At 33.8% G+C, this 20023-nt stretch overlaps 3 long non-coding RNA genes across 3 annotated transcripts in view; 1 reads left to right on the top strand and 2 right to left on the bottom strand.

Annotated features, from left to right (window-relative positions):
- Nucleotides 1–20023, top strand: part of LOC309629838 — a 672195-nt gene that overhangs the window by 389715 nt on the left and 262457 nt on the right. The gene's annotated exons all lie outside the window — the stretch shown is intronic.
- LOC309629843 overlaps nucleotides 1–20023 on the bottom strand; it is an 864222-nt gene that overhangs the window by 590737 nt on the left and 253462 nt on the right. The gene's annotated exons all lie outside the window — the stretch shown is intronic.
- LOC309628968 lies at nucleotides 7538–16008 on the bottom strand. The gene is made up of 2 exons (XR_014244812.1): nucleotides 8554–16008; nucleotides 7538–8228 (listed from the first exon to the last, which is right to left on the bottom strand). It is a non-coding gene; the product is annotated as an uncharacterized lncRNA (long non-coding RNA).

Below are 20023 nucleotides of genomic sequence, written 5' to 3'. Positions count from 1 at the left end.
AAAAGAAAAAAAGGTTCTGAAGAACCTAGGGGCAGGACAGGAATAAAGACATAGACGTAGAGAATGGACTTGACATGGGTAGTGGGAAGGGTAAGCTGCGACGAAGTGAGAGAGTGGCATGGACATATATACACTACCAAATGTAAAATAGATAGCTAGTGGGAAGCAGCCGCATAGCACAGGGAGATCAGCTCGGTGCTTTTTGCCCACCTAGAAGGGTGGGATAGGGAGGGTGGGAGGGAGACGCAAGAGGGAGGGGATATGGGGATATCTGTATACGTAGAGCTGGTTCACTTTGTTATACAGCAGAAAGTAACACACCATTGTAGAGCAATTTTACTCCAATAAAGATGTTAAAAACAAAATTCTACAAACAATAAATGCTGGAGAGGGTGTGGAGAAAAAGGACCACCTCTTCACTGTTGGTGGGAATGTAAATTGGTGCAGCCACTATGGAGAATTGTAGAGAGGTCCCTTAAAGCAGTGGTCCCCAACCTTTTTGGCACCAGGGACCGGTTTCGTGGAAGACAATTTTTCCACAGACCAGGGGGTGGAGTGGGGGATGGTTTCAGGATGATTTAAGCCCATTACATTTATTGTGCACTTTATTTCTATTATTATTACATTGTAATATATAATGAAATAATTATACAACTCACCATAATGCAGAATCAGCGGGAGCCCTGAGCTTGTTTTCCTGCAACTAGATGGTCCCTTCTGGGGGTGATAGGAGACAGTGAAAACCGAAGTGAGTTGCTTATGTCCAGTCTAGGCTGTAATCTTGTTTTGGTTGCTGTCACTGCAGAAAACCCTGCTTCACAAAGACAGGATGTTGGAAATGGAAGCAGGCTTTTCAGTGCTTTTGTGGCAGTCTCAGGATATCCCACCTTGACTTTAATCCAGAACGTATGGAGATTTGAAGTTGTCTCAAACATACTTTTAAGGCCACCGTCATTTGCGATCTCAAGCAGATGATCCTCTTCTAGCACAGACAAAGTCGATTCACCTGACTTATTCACAAATGAGTCGTGAATCCATTCCTTCCCTGTTCAGGTGTCTTTTATGGTTGGGAAGTAATGCTGAAACTCATTTGAAAGCTGAGATAGGTGATCATGCACCAGCTGGGAGAAAGAAGGCCCAGGCTCAGTCTCTTTTAAAATCTCTGCTAATGTTTGAAACATGTCAAAAATCCCAATGTTCACTCGTCGCCCTCACAATTCCAGTTTGGCTTTGAATGCAGCCACTTTATCTGCTGACTTCAACACAGTTGTCGTTCTCCCCTGAAGTGACAGATTGAGTTCACTGAGCAGGTGAATATGTCACACAAGTAAGCAAGTTTTGTGACCTATTCTCTGTCAATGAAATGTGCTGCCAGTGATGACTGTTTTTCTAAAAGAAATCTCTGGAGCAGCTCCTGTAACTCAAAAACTCTGGCCGGTGATCTACCTTTAAAAGCCATCTCACTTCTGTGTATGAGAGAAGATGTGTGTGCTCTGGGTCCATCTCCTCACAGAGCTGCACAAACAGACATGAGTTAAGGGCATGTACTTCAATGTGGTTGATATTTTTAATCCCATCCTACAAAACGTTGTTAAGTTCAGGTGACATTTTTCGGCTAACCAGCGTTTCTCTATGGATGACACAGTGCGTAGACTCACATTCAGAAGTGATCTCTATGACCCGCGTAGTAAAACCAGAAAGCCGTTCAGTCATGGCAGCCGCTCAGTCCGCGCATATACCAACACAAAATGACCAGTTCAGTTTTCCTGATATGTAATCATTCAAAGACTTGAATAGTTCTTCAGCTGTGGTGTTGGTTGGCAACAAAAGTGTACATAACATATCCTCATGCACATCCTCCTGAAAAATATATCGCACAAAAACAAGCATTGTTGCCTTGTTGTCAACATCGGTAGACTTGCCAACCTGGATTGTGTACCATGGTGACTCATTAATCCTCTCTAACAATTGTGCCTCAATATCCTATGCTATTTCATCAATGCGTCTAGTTATGGTGCTAGCCGAAAGAGGAACATGTGCCACCTTTTGAACTGCAGCCTCTCTTAAAATTTCACAACAAATATCCTTAGCACCAGGCAGGATCAACTCTTCACCAACAGTAAAGGGCTTCTTAGCTTTAGCAATGTGGTTAGCCACTAAGAATGATGCTCTCTGTGCAGACACATTTGATGAAGTGGTGACCTTCAATAATTGCTTCTGTTCTTCATGCTCACATTTCATTCTTTTGCAAAACTCCAAAGGCTTGTCTTTTAATGCAGGTGCTTGGTCTCCATGTGGCGAAGCAGTTTTGAAGGTTTCATGGCTTTGTTGGATAACTGGTCACCACATATTATACAAAGCGGGCCTGGAGAATGTGAATCACCTGTTGCAATGAACCTGTAATTTAAGTAGGACTCTTGGTATTTTCTTTTAAATGCAGCTTTCTTTTTGCTGGCAGTCTTAAGAGTCTTCTGCTATCTCATCATTGGGTCTTTCCCCCTTTTCAAAGAAGCTCTCCAGCGGCATTTGTTTTTTACTCATCTTGGCTAGGGTTAGCTTGTGTGCTTACCAAAACTGTGACTGAGACAAGTGTGTAGTGCAGGGAAGAGGCGTGGATGGAAGTGGTAAATAAAATAATGGGCGGGCCACGCACGGACTAAAGTTTCTGACTTAAAGTCTGCCACCAGATGCAGCTGTACAATTGAAGTACCTCAACTCATTTGCCACTATAAACCTGCCACTAGTGCAGCTTGTCACTTGCCACTCACTAATAGAGGTTTGATATGAGACTGCAAGCAGTTGATTTATTATGGTCTCTGTGCAGTCAAACCTCTCTGCTAATGATAACCTGTATTTGCAGCCACTCCCCAGCGCTAGCATTAGCGCCTCAGCTCCACCTCAGATCATCAGGCATTAGATCCTCATAAGGAGCGCGCAACCTAGATCTCTCGCACATGCAGTTCACAGTAGGGTTCGGGCTCCTATGAGAATCTAATGCCACCGCTGATCTGACAGGACACGAAGCTCAGGCAGTAATGTGAGCGATGGGGAGTGACTGTAAATACAGATGAAGCTTCAATCGCTCGCCTCCTGCTGTGTGGCCCGCTACCAGTCTGTGGCCTGGGGGTTGGGGACCCCTGCCTTAAAGAACTAAAAATAGAGTTACCATATGATCCTGCAATCCCACTCCTGGGCATATATTCAGAGAAAACTATAATTTGAAAACATACATGCACCCCCATGTTCATTGCAGCATTTTTTACAATAGTCAAGACATGGACGTAACCTAGATGTCCATCGACAGATGAATGGATAAAGAAAATGTGTTTTATATATATATATATATATATATATATATATATATATATATATATGTATATATACATACACACACGCACACACACACAATGGAATATTACTCAGCCATAAAAAAGAATGAAATAATGCCATTTGCAGCAACATGGATGGTCCTAGAGATTATCATACTAAGTGAAGTAAACCAGACAAAGACAAATATCACGTGATTGTGATATTGCTTATCTGAAGAATCTTAAAAAAAAAAAAAGATATAACTGAACTTATCTGCAAAACAGAAAGAGACTCACAGACATAGAAAAAAACTTATGGTTACCAAAAGGGAAAGGGGAGGAAGGATAAATTAGGAGTTTGTTATTAACATGTATACACTACTGTACATAAAATAGATAACCAACAAAGATCTACTGTATAGCACAGAGAACTATACTCAATCTTTTATAATAACCTATAAGGGAAAAGAATCTGAAAAAAAAAAATATGTATATATATGTGTGTAATTGAATCACTGTGCTGTACAGCTGAAACTAACATGATATCTAAATCAACTATACTTCAATTAAAAAAGTATAAAAAAAAGAAGAGAAAAAAAGGAAGTACATGTAAATGATGGAAAGAAGCCTGCTATTTGTTGAGATAATGGTAAAGAGGCTAAAGATAGTGTTTCAAAGGACATAAAAATATGAGACCACTAGATAGCAACAAAGAAGAAATAGGGTTTGGTGCTTTAAAAATACATTTCAGAAAGAGGAAAACCATTTGGAAGAATGAAGCAGGTCTGATTCAACAGTAGTTTTTGAAAATTTCAATTAATTTTCACTAATTTATTCATCCGCATAGATTTTTCCCAGCATCTTTATGGAAATAATTTTTATAAGATGAACTAAAACAGACTTGTTTCAAGAAAATAAGTTCCGTAAAAATACCCAATCAATTTCCAACTTTTAAAGTTCTGTACCTTTTAAAATTACAATACAATCTACACCATGGTCCAATAGATGATGTATTATGATGAGCTGAAAACCCTCCTTAAGACACTCCTGCAACTGCTACACATGCATTCAGCACCCCCATTTCAAATATATTCTACAAATCACATGTATTATTCAAGACCTGTGTGATATACCCACCTCTTCCACAAAGAAATTCTGACTGATATTACCTTCCCCTTTCCTGAGATTTCACAGGAAAATCTTTGCTACTCTTTTATGGTATTTATCACTTTTTACTATGCACTGTAGGCTTTTACATATTTGTCTGATCCTTTCTAATATGCCTTAAGACCTCTAAATATATGAAACATACAGAAATTTAAAATTTCATGTGCATTTATTTGATACTGTTAGTACATTCAAAAGAAAATGGTAACATTTGTAAACTGTGTTGTGTAACATGAAGGATAAAAGAGATGAAAATGGAACACATGAAAGAACTACTAAAATTAAAAAGGGTAACACTACAAATTAAGTTGTCCTTCATATTTGCTGTTATAAGCATTTTTATGCATGTCTCCTGAAGCATGTGCATAGGTTTCCCCAGATGATTTAAGTAGAAATGGAATTGCTGGGGACATGCTTTAAGTAACTACAATTTTTAGAGTTGTTATGTCAATTTAATATTCCCACTAGCAGGTGTATAAAAGTTAACCCATAACCTCTCCAATATGTATTATTATCAGACTTAAGTTTTGACCAATGTGGTAGATATATAATGTTGTCTTGTTGTGATTTAAATTTACATTTCTATGATTACCAATGTAGTTAAACATTTTTTCATGTGAATACTTACCCTAGTCCTCTTTGTAAGATGTCTGTTCATATTCCTTACCTGTTTTTCTTTTTTCTTGTTTTTAACATCTTTATTGGAGTATAATTGCTTTACAATGGTGTGTTAGTTTCTGCTTTATAACAAAGTGAATCAGCTACACATATACATATATCCCCATATCTCTTCCCTCTTGCGTCTCCCTCCCTCCCACACCTCTGGGTGGTCACAAGGCACAGAGCTGATCTCCCTGTGCTATGCGGCTGCTTCCCACTAGCTATCTATTTTACATTTGGTAGTGTACATATGTCCATGCCACTCTCTCACTTTGTCCCAGCTTCCCCTTCCCCCTCCCCCTATCCTCAAGTCCATTCTCTAGTAGGTCTATGTCTTTATTCCCGTCTTGCCCCTAGGTTCTTCATGACCTTTTTTTTTTTTTTTTTAGATTCCGTATATATGTGTTAGCATATGGTATTTGTTTTTCTCTTTCTGACTTACTTCACTCTGTATGACAGACTCTAGGTCCATCCACCTCACTACAAATAACTCAGTTTCGTTTCTTTTTATGGCTGAGTAATATTCCATTGTATATGTGTGCCACATCTTCTTTATCCATTCATCTGTTGATGGACACTTAGGTTGCTTCCATGTCCTGGCTATTGTAAACAGAGCTGCAATGAACATTGTGGTACATGACTTACCTGTTTTTCTATTTGGCTGTATTTTATTTATTTACTGAGGTATTATAATTTAATAGTAAGTTCTGTGTACTGGACTAATGAGTCATATATGCTGCAAATAACTTCTGTCAGCATGTGGGTTATGTTTTCATTCTCTTTAATGTGTGTTTTAATTAAAATTGGTTTTTCATTTAAATTAGTTTGAATAATTGTCTTTGTGTTTATGATTAGGGCTTTGGCAGTCTTAAACACTTCCCTAGACACTTATTTTAAAGATGTGTTATACATATTTTTTAATGATTTTTTAAAAATTTAGTTTATTTTTATTTATTTTTGGTGGTGTTGGGTCTTTGTTGCTGAGCGCGGGCTTTCTCTAGTTGCGGCGAGCGGGGGCTGCTCTTCGTTGCAGTGCACGGGCTTCTTATTGTGGTGGCTTCTCTTGCTGCGAAGCAGGGGCTCTAGGCACGCAGGCTTCAGTAATTGCAGCATTCAGGCTCAGTAGTTGTGGCTCGTGGGCTTTAGAGCACAGGCTCAGTAGTTGTGGCACACAGGCTTAGCTGCTCTGCAGGATGTGGGATCTTCCTGGACCAGGGCTTGAACCCGTGTCCCTGCATTGACAGACAAATTCTTAACCACTGCACCACCACAGAAGCCCACATATTTGTTTTTAATTTGCCTTTTATTTGTAATTGCTTAATCCATTGAAAGTGGATTTTTCTGTACAGTGTGAGGTAGATCTACACTTTCATTTTTCCCTATGGATATCCAGTTGTCTCAGAGAATATATTGATTAGCCTCTTTTCCCAGTGATCTGCATTACCATCTTAATCATAAACAAATATTCTGGGTTTGTTTCTGGGTTATTAGTTCCATTGGTTAATTATCCTTGGGTCAATACTAAATGGTCTTAATTACTTTTAGCCTATAATTCCTAATAACAGAAATGGTCCCTCTTCATCTCCAGCCAAGCATTGTTTTTCTCAGAACTATTCATTTATTCTTGGCTCTTTTTTCATGCACATTTTAAGATTCATTGTTAAGATTCTTTTTAAAAAAATCTGTTGAGTTTGAGGGTTTTTTTAAAACTCACAATGAATAAATAAATCATGTGAAATAAAATTCATAAATATTGTATGTCACTTATGATTTAGCCCTTTGTTGCTGATTTTAATTATACTTTAATTTTTCTAATAAGGATATACACAGTTTTTATATATTAAAAGCTTTATCTTAACTTTTGATATTATTATAAATATTGTCATTTTAAATTATAATTTTAATTGTTTAGGGTAGTAATTATAAAGACAATTTGTTTATTAATCTTTAGATTATTTAGCTTGTTTGTACAATTATATAATCAGAGAATACTGGCCTTTCTGGTTCTTCCTTACTAGTCCTTGTGGATTTTATTCTTGTATAGGGGTTGGCTAGTTCCCAGAGTACAATCTCAAATACAAATCTTTCTTCTAATTTCAAAGGGAACACTTCTACTATTCCACTTTTAAGAATGGTATTTGTTATGGATTTGTTGTAAAGGTACCCTTTATTGCGTTCGCAAATTTTATTTCTCATTTCTCAAATGATTTCTGGGATGAATTTTAGCAAATAATTTTTCTGCATCATTTTGAAATTATTACATTACTTTTCATTTATCCATTGAAGAACCAGATGAAATTTATAAAACGTTCTTATACTAAGCCACTTTCCCATTACTGAAATAAACCCAAATTGATTATGTCACTCTATAGGTATAGATATATAGATATATATGTAAACCACAGCTAGATGTGTTTTGTTACTATTGCATTAGTATTTTTAAACTATCCTTATGGACTATAATTTTCCTTTCTCATCATATCCTCATGTGGTGGTGATATCAAGATTATTTTACCACATGAAAGAGATACAGGAAGTATTCCTCTTCTAATAACATGCTGAATAATCTTTCTTTAGTGGAATATTTTGACCTTGAAAATTCACAGGAATATACCTTAGAAACTATTTTAGCCTGGGGTGTTCCTTCAGAGAAGATTTTAAACTGCTGATTTTTCTATTTAATTGTTCTAAGAATAATCAGACTTGTATTTCTGCTTGAGTAAGTATGGCTAATTTTTTCTAGGAACCTAACAATTTAGGTTAAGTATTCAAATATATAGACATAAGATTATTTATAGCATTCTTTACTATAGCTTTAACCTCTGCTATAATTTAATTTCAATGTCTTTTCTAATATTATTTATTTTAGCCTAGTATTTTTATAATTGAACTTTATATTTCAATTATATTTTTCTTATACTCATAAGTTAACCTCTATTAGTCTCTAGACAAATGAATAATTGATTCCTAATTGATTTCTAATTGAATTGTTATTTGATCATAGAAAACCATCTGCATAATACCGAGTCTTTAAAAATTGTAGAGCCTTGTCGTATAGTCTTGTAAGTCTTTGGTTAAAATGTTCCACATGGCCTTTTTTTTTTTTTTTTTTAACGTGATGATCCATTTATTTATTTATTTATTTATTTATTTATTTATGGCTGCATTGGGTCTTCGTTTCTGTGCGAGGGCTTTCTCTAGTTGCGGCGAGCGGGGGCTACTCTTCATCGCGGTGCGCGGGCCTCTCACTATTGCGGCCTCTCTTATTGGGAGCACAAGCTCCAGACGCGCAGGCTCAGTAATTGTGGCTCACAGGCCTAGTTGCTCCGCGGCATGTGGGATCTTCCCAGACCAGGGCTCGAACCCGTGTCCCCTGCATTGGCAGGCAGACTCTCAACCACTGCGCCCCCCACATGGCCTTTTGAATCATAGATTTTCTTTAATTTTGAAGTGCCAGAATCTATATATTCTAAAAATTATATTTCGTGTCTTCATTTATCAATTTTTTGTCTTTAATTGTTTAAAGAAATTATAAACATGTTTTTAAATCTCCCTTTAAAATGCTGGATATGTAAAGTCATCTTGTAATATGACAGTATTTATTCCATGGTTTTCGAAGCAATTTCATTAGGTACAAATAATTTTAGAAGGTAAATTAAAATTTTATTACTATGTAATGAATCTTTCTATCCTCTAATAATATTTCGTGTTTTAAAATCCCATTTTGTCCAGTATTTATGCAGTTACACTGACTTTGTTTTCTATCCTATACGTCTTGTATATATTTATTTTTTTTTTTAACTTATGGACTTTATTATTTTTAGAATAGTTATAGGTTTTCAGAAAAAATTGAGTACAAAGTACAGAGTTTTCAAACATCCTTCACCCCTTCTCTCCACATAGTTTTCCCTATTGTTAACATCTTGCATTAGAGCTTTACATTTTTTACAACTGGTAAGCCAATATTGATACATTATTCTTAACTAAAGCCTATAGTTTACATTTGGATTGTACATTCTAGGAGTTTTGAAAAATATATAATGGAATGCGTCCACCATTACAATATCATAAAAAATAGTTTTACTCCCCTAAAAATCACCTGTGCCCCACCTATTCATCCTTCCCTCTCTCTACACCCCTGCTAACCACTAATTTTTTACTGCCTCTATAGTTTTACCTTTTCCAGAATGTCATAGTTGGAATCATACAGTATGCAGCATTTTCAGATTGGCTGCTTTCACTTAGCAATATGCATTTAATGTTCTTCTATGTCTTTTTGTGGCTTGATAGCTCATTTAAAGAAAAAGATTATTAGAGTATAGTTGATTTACAATGTTGTGTTAGTTTCAGGTGTACAGTAAAGTAAATCAGTTATACATATACATATATACATGTACATATATCCACTCTTTTTTAGATTCTTTTTCCGTATAGGTCATTGCAGAGTACTGAGTAGAGTTCCCTGTGCTATACAGTAGGTCCTTATTAGTTATATATTTTATATATAGTGGTGTGTATATGTCAATCCCAATCTTCCAGTTTATCCCTCTTCCCATCCCCTCTGGTAACTATAAGTTTGTTTTCTACATCTGTGACTCTATTTCTGTTTTGTAAATACCATTGTACCATTTTTCTAGATTTCACACATAAGCAATATCATATATTTGTCTTTCTGTCTGACTTCACCCAGTATGACAATCTCTAGGTCCATCTATGTTGCTGCAAATGGCATTATTTCATTCTTTTTTATGGCTGAGTAATATTCCAATGTATATATGTACCACATCTTCTTTACCCATTACTCTGTTGATGGACATTTAGGTTGCTTCCATGTCTTGGCTATTGTAAACAGTGCTACCATGAACATTAGGGTGCATGTATCTTTCTGAGTTATGGTTTTCTCTGGATATATGCCCAGGAGTGGGATTGCTGGATCATACAATAGCTCTATTTTTAGTTTTTTAAGGAACCTCCATACTGTTCTCCATAGTGAGGGTTCCCTTTTCTCCACACCCTCTCTAGCATTTATTGTTTGTAGATTTTTTGATGATGGCCATTCTGACCAGTGTGAGATGATACATCATGGTAGCTTTGATTTGCATTTCTCTAATAATTAGTGATGTTGAACATCTTTTCATGTGCTTTTTGGCCATCTGTATGTCTTCTCTGGAGAAATGTCTATTTAGATCTTCTGCCCATTTTTGGATTGGGTTGTTTGTAGTGTTGCATAATATTCTATTGCCTGGATGTACCACCATTTATTTATCCATTCATCTGATGAAGAACATCTTGATTGTATACAAGTTTTGGCAATTATTAATGAAGGTGCTATACATATCCATGTGCAAGTTTTTGTATGGACATAACATTTTCAAGTCATTTGGGTAAATACCAAGGAGTGTGATTGCTGGATCTTATGGTATGAGTATGTTTAGTTTTGTTAGAAGCCACCAAACTGTCTTCTAAAATGGTTGTACCACTTTACATTTTCACCACCAGTGTATGAGATTTTGTGTGGCTCCACACACTTGCCAGTATTTGGTTTTGTCAGTGTTCTGGATTTTGGCCATTTCAGTAGGCATGTAGTGGTATCTCATTGTTGTTTTATTTTCCTCTGCAGCATTAAACATAACTAAGGGTGTTAGATAATATTTTTTGCTGTTTTCCATTGCTGGTTCTGAAATTATACATTCTCTTAGCATTATTTTAATGATTTTATTTAAATAAGTATAATGCATTTTTAAATAAAAGAATAAAGGTTCTATTATACATCCTTTTGAATAAACAAACCAAAAAGATTTCAAGACAGATGTATTCTAATCCAGTAACTCTCATTTAAATGTAACTAAGTAAATAATATTTTAAATATTATTTTGAAATATAAGAAAAATACAGAAAAGTGCATAATTCATAAGTGCATAACTTGGTGAATTACAACAATGTAAATATACCATTTTAGCCATCAAACAGATCAAGAAATAGAACATTACCAACATCTCAGAAACCCCTCTAATACCTCATTCTCTGTCATTGCATTTCCCTTTCTCCACAAAAGTAATGATTATATTACTTATAATACCAAAGTTACTTTGCCTGTTTTTGAAACTTATATGAATCAAATCAAATATGCATATTTTGCATGGTTATTTTTCTGCATAATTATAGTTACACATATATAGTTTTAGTAAACATCTCTACAGTTCCCTGCTACTGTTGATTATGTACCTGGTAGTGGAATTGTGTCACAGGATCTGCTATGTCTACAAATAGTACATCACGCCAAAGGGTTTTTCCAAAATGTTTGCATTTTTGTGCACTCCCACTAGAAATCTATGAGAGTGTTATTTGTCCAACATCCTTTTAAAACTTATTGTCTGTCTTTTAATTTTAAGAAATCTGGTGGGATGTGGTAACATCTCATTGTGGTTTTAATTTGCATTTTACTGATGCTATCGAGGTTGAACAAAATTTTATTATCTTATTGGCCACTTGTGTCTCTTATATTGTGAAGTGCCTATTTAAAGCCCCAACCCCCAATGTTTCTACTGGATAGTAGATCTTTACCTATTAATTGGTCAACATTTTTATATTTACAGATATATGTTCTATATTGTATTTATAAAAAATACATTCACCCACATTGTGGCTTGCATTTTTGCTTTCTTTGTGTCATTTTTTTTCTTTTTTGTGTGTTTTAAAAAAGATAGTCCTATAATTTTTCAAATAAATTACCAGCATTTTTCTTTATAATTAGTATTTTTTGTTCTGTTAAAAAAATTAACCTATCTCAATATCATGAAGACATTCTCATATGTCATATTCCAGAGGCTTTAATATTTTACATGCTATATATAAATTTACAATTCATTTGATTTTGCTTATGTATGGTGTGTAATCAGCTTTAAGTTATATGGGTTTTTTTCCCCATAGGGAATCCAAGTGACTGAGCACCATCTATTGAAAATATAGTCCTTTACTCTCTACTGTTTGTACCCCATTGGCATAAGTCATGTGTCATATATTTAGGGTTGATTCCTGAACTTTTAATTTAATTACTGTGACCTACCTTTCTGTTTTTGTGGTAATGCTACACTACATGAATTACTATAACTTCATAATGTCTCCATATTCAATAGTGTAATCATTCAGCTTTATTTATTTTCCTTAAATTTGTTTTGACTACTCTCACTCTTTTAGATTGTTATACAGACTTTAGAATCAGAATATCAATAACTAGGGAAAAAAACTGTGGATAACTTACAGAAAACTGACTTCTTTTTAATCCAAAATTGAGTCTTCCAATTCACCAAAATGGTAACCCTCTTTATTCAGGTTTTTCTACCATGTATCTCTAATATTTAGAGTGTTTCTGTATAGACTTTATGCATATTTTGCATGGTTATTTTTATGCATAATTATAGTTATGTATATATAGTTTTATTATGCACATATGTTACAAACGTATGTTATAGCTATGCATAGTTATATAATGCTTAGTTACTTTTAGAGCTATTATAATTTAAATTATTCTAATGTCATATTCAAAATGTTTGATGTTGTTATATAAAAATAAGATATTATTTTCATACTGATTCTATCTAGTGGTCTTAGCAAATTCACTTAATAATTCTAGTGGAAAGTCAGAAACATTTTTTACATGTTTTTATTCAGTAATAGCTTGAAGTCATGTGAGTAACTGTATGTATAACTAATTTTGAAGCATCTACTAGAAGAGACATGTGGCTTACTTTAAATTTGTGCACTAGGGTAAATGTTGTGATAAATTCAGCTACCATGTATTTTACATTTATTGAGTTAATTACTTACTCTAATTTAATTTATTAAGTCCTCACAACAGTCTTATGAAGACATGGCAAGGATGTTAGAATGATCAGACAAGGAATTTAAAATAATTATGGTTAATATACGAAGAGCTCTAGTGAATAAAGTAGAAATCATGTAATAGCAGTAGGGCAATGTAAGCAAAGAGATGGAAATCCTAGGAAACAATCAAAAAGAAATCCTAGAGTTAAAAAATGCTGCAACAAGAATGAAGAATGCCTTTAATGGATACAGCTGAGGAAATAATCTCTGAGGTAGACGATGTATCAATAGAAGCCTTAAAAATTGAAAAGCAAAGCAAGGGAACAGAGACTGAAAAAATCAAACAGAATACCCAGGAACTGTGAAACAACTATGGAAGGTGTAACATACATATAGCGGAAATACCAGAAGGAGAGGAAAGAGAGAATGGAACAGGAGAAATATTTGAAACAGTAAAGACTGAGAATTTCCCCAACTTAATGTCAGACACCAAACCAAACAAAGCTAAGAATTATATCTGACTTCTCCTCAGAAACCATGCAAGCAAAAAGAGAGTGAAATGAAATACTTCAATTGTTGAGAGAAAACAATCTACAAACCTAGAATTCTGTACCCTACAACATTATCCTTCAAAAGTAAAAGAGAAATAAAGACTTCCTTAGACAAAGAAAATTGAGGGAATTTGTTGCCAATAGACCTGACTAGCAAGAAATGCTTGTTTCAAAATGATAATAACAACAATGTGTTCAATTGTATAAATATATATATTTTAAAGTACTCACACTACCCATGAAGTCGCATAGTGTTATTGCAGAGTGGAGTTGGATTAGTTGTAAATGCCTATTGCAAGCTCTAGGGAAAACACTGAAAAAAGTAAAAGAAAAAAAAAGTGTAATTGATATGTTAAGAAAGGAGAGAAAACAGAATCATATAAATGCTCAATTACAAACTGAAGCAGCAGGAAAGGAGCAGGAGAAAAAATAGAAACAAAGAGAAAGAGCAACAAATAGAAAACAGTAAAGAATGTGGTAGATATTAATCCAACTTTATCAATAATCATTTTCAACATCATTGGTCTAAATGTACCAATTAGAACACAGAGATTGTCAGAGTGGATCAAAAACACAACCCAACTATATGTTGTTTACAAGAAATCCATTTTAAATATGAAGACACATACAGATTAAATGTAAACTGATAGAGAGAAAAATATGCCATGCTAATACTAACAAAAAGAAAGCAGGAGTAGCTATATAAATTGCAGAATGAGCAGACTTCAAAGAAAGGAAAGTTGTTAGGGATAAAGAAGGGCATTACATAATGATAAACAGGTCAATTATCCAAGAAGACATAACAATTCTTAACATGTATGCACTAACAATAGAACATCAAACTACATGAGGCAAAAACTGATAGGACAGCAGGGAGAAATGGATGAGTCCACTAACATAGTTGGAGATTTCAACAACCCTCTATCAGAAATGAACCAATATTCAATACACAGAACAGTAGACAGATCCAATAGACAGAACATCTGTAAGGACTTAGTTGGATTCAATAACACCATAAATAAACTGGAAATAATTGACATCTATATACTACTTCATCCCCAAATAGCAGAATACATATTCTCCCAAGTTCACATGAAACTTTCAATAAGATAGATCACATTTTTTATATAATCTTTTTCTTAAGTATAGTTGATTTAAAATATTGTGTTAGTTTCAGGTGTATAGCACAGTGATTCAGTTGGGTTTTTTTCCGATTGTATTCCATTGTAGATTATTACAAGATATTGAATATAATTCTCTGTGCTATACAGTAAATTCTTGTTCCTTAACAATTTTATGTATAGTAGTTTGTATTTGTTAATCCCACACTCCCCATTTGTCCCTCCCCCCTCTGTCTCTCCTTTGATAACCATACGTTTGTTTCCTATCTCTGTGAGTCTGTTTCAGTTTTGTATGTAGGTTCATTTGTATTATTTTTTAGATTCCACATATAAGTGATACAGTATTTGACTTTCTCTGTCTGACTTACTTCACTAAGTATAATATTCTCTAGGTCTAATGTTGCTGTAAATGGCAAGGTTTTATTATTTTTTTGGCTGAGTTACATTCCATTGCGTGTGTGTGCCTGCATGTATATTAAGCCAATCATCCACTGATGGGCACTTGGATTACTTCCACGTTTTGGCTATTGTAAATAGTGCTGCTATAAACATTGGGGTGTATATATCTTTGTGAATTAGAGTTTTTATTTTTCCCAGATATATGTGTCTAGGAATGGGATTGCTGGATCATATGGTAGCTCTGTTTTTAAAATTGGCAAAAGACCTTAACAGACAACTCATCAAAAAAGCAAATAAGCATATGCAAAGATTCTCCACATCTTATGTCATTAGGGAAAAGCAAATTAAAACAACTTCATTCATAAACGTCAAAATGTGGAAGCAACCAATATGTACTTCAGTAGGTGAATAAATAAATAAAAGTGGCACATCCAGACAATGGAGTATTATTCAACACTAAGAAGAAATGAGCTAATGAATCAACCATGGAAAGAATGGAGGAGACAAATTCATTTTACTAAGTGAAAGGAGCCAATCTGAAAAGGCTATGTACTCTATGATTCTGACCATATGACATTCTGAAAAAGGCAAAACAAAGGTGACAGTAAAAAGTTCAGTAGTTGCCAAAGGTAGAAAAGGGGTGAGATGAATAGGGGAAGCACAGTGGATCTTAAGGGCAGTGAAAATACTCTGTATGATACTATTATGATGGATACATGTCATTATACATTTGTCCAAACCCATAGAATGTATAACACCAAGATTGAAGCCTAAGGTAAACTATGGATTTTTTGTGATTATGATGTGTCAATGTAGGTTCATTTTGACTAACAAATATACCATTCTGGTGGTGAACGATGTTGATAATGTGGGAGGCTATGCATGTGCAAGGGCAGAGGATATATGGGAAATCTCTGTATCTCCCTCTGAGTTTTGTTGTCAATCTAAATTTTTCTAAAGAAAGTCTTTACACACACACACACAAATAACTCAGGGAGAGTTGTAGTTATGAGCCCTTTCCCATTAATATATTAGAAGATGTTTCAAGCAACTCATTAGTGGCTGAGAAAACTTAAGCAAAATATGTGATGGTGAGCATGAATATATTTGATTTAATTAAAGACAAAAATGAAAGTGGATAAATGTGTAGTTGAATAATGTGGAAATATATATTTTTATAAGGTAGAAATAAGAAAACTAAAAAGAGGAGAATGAAGAAGAGATAATAGAGGAAGTGGAATAAACTCAAATTATTTTTGCATAGTTAATGGAGAAAGTATAATATATCATAAAAATCAGTGATAAGTTTAAAGATACAATATACTGCAAGCCTAATAAAAACTATTAAAGGTAAACACTAGAACAAATTTTGAAAATGTATTTCTTATTTATTTTTTCACCACCAAAAATTTATTTTCCATCTATCATCGATTGATCTCCCGTACCCATTTTGCCCAACACCTTCCTCTCTGGTAATTACTATTTTATTCTCTGTCTACATGTTTGTTTTTGTTTGGATTGGTTTTTTCGTTTAAAAAAATTGAAACTTTAGAACCAAAAATTCTATCAGGATTTCTAAAGTAGTGAAGGAGAAACAAGTAATTAGAGATAGAAATACAGTAAAAATGGAATAATATACACTTTAACTATAATATAATATGCAAGAATGATGACACATCATTCCTTCCATCAGTGAATGTGAATTGTCTTAATTCACTTACTTAGGATTCTTATAGTTTTCAACATATTTATTTTGAAAAATTTCTGACACAGAAAATATTCATGAAAAATAAAATGAACATTTCATAAAAGCTTCACCCATATTTAGGAATTTTGACCAACGGGAACATTTAAAGCTAGCTCTTGTGTATTGTGGAACTCTTTCCATCTTTTTAATCACCTACTTATTGGTACAATAAAATGCTCCATTGTGCCCTGTGTATTTCCCCTGCACCAGTCTAGAATCTGCCACTATTGATGCTAGTTTTTTCATTATTAAGATATAGATTATATCATATTATGTCATTGTGTGTTGATAATGATATTTCTTATTCCAATCCAAAAATATAAGTTCTTTTCTTTTTTTTGCATTTCATATTTTTATCTTTTTTCTCCCATAGTGAAACACTTGATTCCACCAGACAGCAATATACTACTCATTTGTTCAATCTGATAGTAAGCAGGATATAGTTTCAAAATTTCTAACTACTAAAAACAAACTTACTGACTAAAGTGCAAAATATCTTTGCAGTACTTTTTCTTTTCCCCTCAAACTATATCCTGCTAGGGATATATAGTTAAAATACTATGTTAGAAAGTTACTTAATTGCCTTAATTGGTTCTTTTTTAAAACTCCGTGGTTATGTTAAAATTTTATGTGAAATTATACTTAAATATTTTTATTTTTGTGTTCAGTGAGGTTTTCTCTTTTTTCCCCCATCTTTGTTGATTGATATTTTTATATATGTAAACTATATTATAATTCCAAAGTCAAAACTGTACTAGCAGGTATACTTCAAGCAGTGTCTCTTGTCTTATCTCCTTCAAGTTAGCCCCATCTACCCGGTGGGTAATTATATTCCTTCATTTCCAATTATTCATATTATGCAAACATAAGTAAATGCATGCATTTTTTAAAACTACCACACTCCTTTTTTGTTTACTTATTTATTTACTTTAACACAAAGGAGAGCTTACTGTAGACAGTCTTTCCCCTTAACAATGTATACTGGAGATCTCACTTTGGTTTACTTTTATTTTTTTAAAAAAGGCATTGTGTATCTTTGTCATTCTCTTCATTAATGTATATGAATTTCTTTTATCTACAGTTTTGCAAAAGTGTATATTGTCAACTTTTGAATTTTTGCCTAATTGGTGAGAAATAAAATTTCTGTGTCACTTTATTTTGCTTTTCACTTATGGTTGAATCTAATCTTTTTTATGTCTTAGACTCATTTAATATTATTTTTTGACCAGGTTTTTTTTTTTTCTTTTTCCCACATTTTAAATACTTTAAGCATATTAACCTTTTATGATATTTTATAAATGGTGTATTCCATTTATTATCTGCCTTTTGATTCTTCATGTTTGTTGTCAGAAAACATGTTATTTTAGTCATAATTATCGTTCTTTTCCTTTAATGCATCGAAAATTTGAATCATACTTAGAAAGTCTTTCCCAAAAGTTTTTTTTCTAGTAATTATATGATTGATTTTTATATTTAGCTTCCTTATCTATCTAGATTATTTTGGCGCATAGTGTGAGATATAGATTTAATTTTAATTTTTTCCTAATTGGCTATATAATTTTTCTAAAACAATTTCTTGGAGTCCATTTTTGCTCCAGTGATTTGAGATGTCACTTTTATCAGATGCTAAATATTCATTTATATTGGGATACACATGTGAAGTTTCTATTTTATGCAGTGATTTATCTGTTACTTCAAAATTCACCATCATTTTCCCTTATTGTCTGCAGGCCAATGATCAGGTCTCAGTATAGTTTGTACTCTGTACTCTGGGAGGAAGAGAGCACATGTTGAAAGGATTGCAAGGCTTGGCTAATATAGTTCAGTAAGAACTAGTGGATATGCTTGGAATCGATCATGAGGTTTTTTTGGTTTTTGGTTTTTTGACCATTCATGGAAGGCTGAATAGGATATAAATTATTGACATGAGAACACTCTCTCATGACTAGAGTTTCAACAACCTGGCATGAACTTTTGGAGTCAATACTAATCTGTTGCTGAAAATGTTCCTTGAAGCTTGTAAACATAGAAGGCCAATATTAGAGGAGGTAAAGATTCTGGTACTACCTTTGAAGAATGTTTAGGAAGGGGTCAGAAGGCCTGAGATGAAAGACTGAAGAGTTAAATGGTTTTATCCTGTGAGGCCCGAGAATCCACACTGGACCATATCCCCCAGGAGATCATAGAGCACATCTTTCTAAAGTAGTAAAAACCAACTGGTGGGACTCACTCCAGACTCTGAAAATCTTTCATGACTGTCTTCTGTAGGTGGAGGTTAACAGGAGATACTGCCATTGAAAACTCTTCCTAGAATTTCATAATGGCCAAGCAGCATTACTTAACCTATAGAAACAATGTGAAAGTAATTATTGTAACAAGAATCAGACTGTAATTTCAGTCAGGGGGACTTCGACTCAGAAGGATGGGTGGTGATGTTGCTATATTCATACGTGTCTGTCTGACTTCCAAGCAATCAAATACAAAAGTAATAATTTGTCACATTGTATCTGCCTAAGTATCTACTCACTCACATTGTGTATAGTGCACACAATACACAATATAATATATTAATAAATATTATTATACTTATAATATAATATAAATTTATTTTATATTTATTCAAAGTTCATGATAGAATAGGTATGATTTATCTATATATAGTCAAATTATAAGCATTTAGTGAATAGAGGTACACATTTCTGGGATGAAAGTTTTGCTGCCATCATTCACTGATTCAGTCAAAGTTTACTGATCAAGCAGAACACTGGATTCTGGAATTGTGAAACACACACACATATACACAGATAGAATCTCTTCCATATGCTCTTGTTCTGAGATGGACACATATGTAATTGTAATACATTAAAACTTAAAAATTATAAATGCAGTGTGTTTCAAGTAAAGGAAAACATAAAAGAAACATCTAAGTCTGCTATAGAAATTTTAAGAATGGTTTTTAGAAAAAAATAGTATTTGGCTTAGTACTTAAAGGATGAGTACAAACTTTCAAGGTTAACACATGGGGAATGTCTAAGAGAGTAAGTCATGTTCAAAACTTATAAGTATTTGAGAATTTCAGTTTGTAAAGTTCAAAGTGCATAAAAACCATGTGCCTTATTTAAATGGTATTCCATGCTGATGTGTCCCAATATTGAAGCAGAACCTTTGGGAATAAGGGTCAGATAAGTGTACTTCAAAATGCAATCTAAAAGAAATTTATGAACAGCCAGATTTAGAACCAGAAAT

The sequence above is a fragment of the Balaenoptera borealis genome, assembly GCF_965194805.1.
Source record: "Balaenoptera borealis genome assembly, chromosome: 5".
NCBI lineage: Eukaryota > Metazoa > Chordata > Mammalia > Artiodactyla > Balaenopteridae > Balaenoptera > Balaenoptera borealis.
The sequence above is the reverse complement of the archived record's forward strand: the minus strand, read 5'-3'. Positions and strand labels throughout refer to the sequence as shown.